Source organism: Echinops telfairi, unplaced genomic scaffold (genome assembly GCF_000313985.2).
Source record: "Echinops telfairi isolate 266 unplaced genomic scaffold, ASM31398v2 ScPeMD7_3;HRSCAF=10, whole genome shotgun sequence".
NCBI lineage: Eukaryota > Metazoa > Chordata > Mammalia > Afrosoricida > Tenrecidae > Echinops > Echinops telfairi.
The window spans coordinates 16,791,525-16,795,799 of record NW_022103899.1 but is presented as its reverse complement, the minus strand read 5'-3'; positions in this window follow the sequence as shown (position 1 = coordinate 16,795,799).

Genomic DNA, 4,275 nt, shown 5'->3' with positions numbered 1-4,275 from the left:
TTAAAAGGATGCTGTGGTTGTTAGTTGCCAAGCAGTCCATTTCGACCCATAGTGACCCCCCGCCCCCATCCCATGTTCACGCAAAATCGCTCCACAGGGTCCTCAAGGCGCCGACCTTGCCCAAGCCGAGCGCCAGCGATTCCAGTGGCAGACACTTCGGCTGGTAGTCTAGAGCTTCGCTGTCTGTACCGTCTGCAAAGAACGATCAAGGTGCAAAGGCACCATTAAGCACATTTGCTCCTTTTTGCGTCTTTTATGATGTAAGTGGAAGAAAACGAGACTGCTGCTCTCTGGAATCACAACTGCCCCACCATATGATTATCCCGAATGGAAAACTGAGCGGAGAACGCTGAGCCGGAAGGGAAACGTCCTCTGCGCTGTCTGCATCTTCCCGAGTGGCCTCCATCAGCACGCACTTCGGCTCTCTTTCAGGGGACTGGAGTGTTCCTTTGGGACTCAAAAAATGTTTCCCATCCGAATACAGGTCTTTGTAGGGCATTTTTTTTTTAAGGGAGGAGGGAAATAAAAATATTTTCCCAAGTCAGTAGACTTCTGGTCAATAGAAACAAATGTGGAATTTGGAAAGGTTCCAGTTGGCTTCCTTCTTGAAGTAAAATAGCTCCAAGACTCTGTGTTAGTCCGAGTTGACGAGAGAAACAAATCCAGGGTCACTTACATATATGTGCGTAAGAAAGAGCATTATATCCAAGAGTCATTTCAGGCCAGGCCAGATCAAGTCCACGAGTCCCATTCTAGTCCACAAATCCCTCTTCAGACTCGCGCAGCACATGCAATGATGCCAAATGCAGAAAGATCACAGGACAGGCCTGGGGCTGAAAAATCTTGTGGATCCAGTGTTGATGGAAACATCTTAGTCTCCAGCTCTCTGAGGGTCTCAACAGCAGGAAAAGGAAGCAGAAAGAGTGTGCATGTGTGGCCCTCCTCCAGGGAGAAAGAGAGGAATTTCCCAGAAGCCTTCTGAGGCCACGCCCACAAGGAGGCATCAGGCTGGCCTGATTGACAGGCTAAACTTCACCCCTACACTTTTAATATCTTCAAGTATACAGGATATTATGTAACTACCAGAGATCCTTCTTGCTTTGAAAACATATTATGTGGAGAAAATGAACAGATAATTGAGAGGTTTCATTAACATAGCAGTTGTTATCATACGGGCTAAGGTATTCTTTTTGAGAAAAAACTTTTTATTTTATCTTTTTATTCTTAATGCCTCTACTCTCAATGTTAATTAACCTAATGCTAGTTTTGTTTTTTAAATCATTTTACTGGGGGCTCTTAAAGCTCTACCAACAATCCATACATCCATTGTGTCAAGCACATTTGTACATATGTTGCCATCATCCTTTTCAAAACATTTTCTACTTGAGCCCTTGGCATCAGCTCCTCAATTTTTTCCTCCCTCCCCAACCCTCATGAACTCTTGAGAAATTATAAAATATTATTATTTTCATATCTTACAACCATCCTCTGTCACCCTTCATCCATGTTTCTGTTGTCTGTCACCCTGTGTGTTAGTCTGGGTTGACTAGAGAAACAAATTCATAGACACTCATACGTGTATAAGAAAGAAATTTATATAAAAGAGCACTTGTATATTAAGAAGACATCGCAGGCCAGTCCAGGTCAAGTCTGTAAGTCCAATGTTAGCCCATATGTCCTATACTAGTCCATAAAGCCCTCTTCAGACTCATGCAGGCATGCAATGATGCCAAATGCAGGAAGATCACAGGCCAGAGGGTCGAAAGTCTTGTAGATCTAGTAGCAGTGGAAGCATCTCAGCGCTGGTGTGGGTCTCCACATGGCTCTTCCAGCTCCAGGGCTCTGGCTCCATCAGTGTGTCTCCATGTGGCTTGTCAACAGGAATATGAGAGTGTGTGTGTCCTGGCTCCTGGGAGGAAGTCAAGAGTTCCCAGAATCCTTAGAAGAAGGCATGCCCACATAGAGGCCTCATTGGCTATGGCTTGATTGACAGGCTAGATTACACCCCTTCACTCAAGATGACAGGAGACTATGTAACTGCCACACCCTGGGAGGGGGTTATACATCAATCATTGTAATCAGTTCCCCCTTCTCCCCCAACCTTTCCCCTACCCTCATGGTATCGTTACTTCCATTATTATTTCTTAGGGGCTTATCTGTCCCGGAGTCTGTGTGTCGAGATCTCTGATCTGTACCAGTGTACATGCTCTGGTCTAGCCGGATTTGTAAGGCAGAACTGGGGTCATGATAGTGGGCGGGGGTGGGGGGGGCAGGAGGGAAGAGCATTAACAAGCTAGAGGAGTGTTTGCTGTGTGTTTCGTTGGTGCTATACTGTACCTTGGCTGGCTCATCCCTTCAAGTTTTGAGGGCAATTTAATTGTTTGTATATTGACATATTTTAAAATATTATTACCACTATTATTGTCTTGAATCCCTCTTGGTGAGAAGTAATAATGGCGGGGATGATTTGGTCTTCGTTCACATGCACCCTTGAACAGGGTAGGGGAGGGCAGGGGAGAAATCTTACCCTGGGCCTCATTTGCAGCCCTCAGCAGGGGTGAAATCGTGCATTAGGTAAGAATTTCTTGTGTTTGTTTTTCCAGAAGAGAAAAGAGAGACTAGAAAATAAACAAAATGTTTTACTAGCAGAAAGGAAAACACATGGCTGGTTCTTTCCCTCCCCTCGGTCTAAGGCTTCAAAAGGAAGGACAGACACCCTGACTGTTCGGAAGGGATCGGAAAAAGATCTCAGAAACCACAGACTTCAAAGCCCCCTCTCTATGCCTCAGTTTCCCCATCTGTTAAAGAGGATGATGATATCCACTCGTGACCTATTGGCGTGGAGGCAACCCTGACTCGTGGTGACCCCAGGTGTGTCAGAGCAGAAGTGTGCTGCGTTCAGTTTTCACTGGTGGTTTTTTCAGAAGTAGTTTGCCAGACCTTTCTGCTGAGGTGCCTCTGAATGGACTGACCAAACATATGAATCATTGATCCCACTCAGAGACTCCACCCACCCTATTGCTGGTTTTGGTGGTGGTCTTAGGTAGCTTATTAAAAATCAAACAAAATCACTGTCATTGAATTGATACCATCTCGTATTGACTCTATTGGACAGAGTGGTATGGCCCTTGTGGGCTTTCAAGACTAATTCTTGATGAGAGTAGAAAGTCTCATCTTTCTCCCAGTAAGTGGCTGATGGGTTCGAACTGCTGACCTTGTGGTTAACAGCCTAACTCATAAACCATGACACCACCAGGACTCCCTAGGTGACTTATAGGGTTGTTTGAATGACTGAATAAAGGACCAGAAGAAAACCTGGTACCTAGTAAACACGCACTACGTGTTAGTTTTGTGTTAAAAGTGTAAAGATGTAGGACTCTTGACACTTTTTATAAATTAGTTCATCCCCTAGAAAACATGGGTGGATTGCTTAGTTTTTACCAAGCACTTGGCTTACTAGGAGGGAGAGAGGCCTCCTGTCTAGGTGTTTACAGTCCAGAGAGGAAGGCATTTCTAAACCAATAATTAAAAGATAATGTGGCAAGTTCTGTAATAGTCATAATTATACCTATTGTTTATTGATGATGTTTTAGATGGTAGCTCAGCACTTTTCAAACATTGTCCTACTTAGCTCTCATAACTTCTATATGGAGTAGATGCTATTATGCCCATTTTACAGATGAGGATATGGGTTCAGGGAGGCTAAGTAAATTACCTAAGGTCAGAGAGTTAGCAATTTAAATGGAAAGGCTGGAATTTGAACTTGGGCTGGTTAAATCCAATATCTACTTTCTGAACCACAACATGATACTTCTTTTTAAAAATATACTATAGCATTAACATATTTCAATTAAAATAACAAATATATTATTCCATGTGGCTATTGGGAGCCTATAGAAAGTCTAGGTGGCTAACAGCCAAATCTACAAATATACTTGACTTTCATCTCTTGAGGAAGTTGTCGTTCTGCATTCCGGGTACCATCTCTTGTTGCCTTCTTGGAAACTTTTCTCTTGCTTGTATTTTCAACATCTCCCTACTGGCTTCTTTGTGTCAGCATTTACAATCATTCAAGTTTCTTTAACTTAAAGAAAGCCTTCCCGCAAAGGACATTTATGGAGGTCTAAATACAGGCATCTATATATGTAAATACATTTACAGCAAACCCTCGTTTATCGCAGTTAATCGGTTCTAGACCCTACCGTGATAAATGAAATTCCGCGAAGTAGGATTCCTTATTTGTAAATCAAATATTTTCGTAGTTAGAGCATAGAG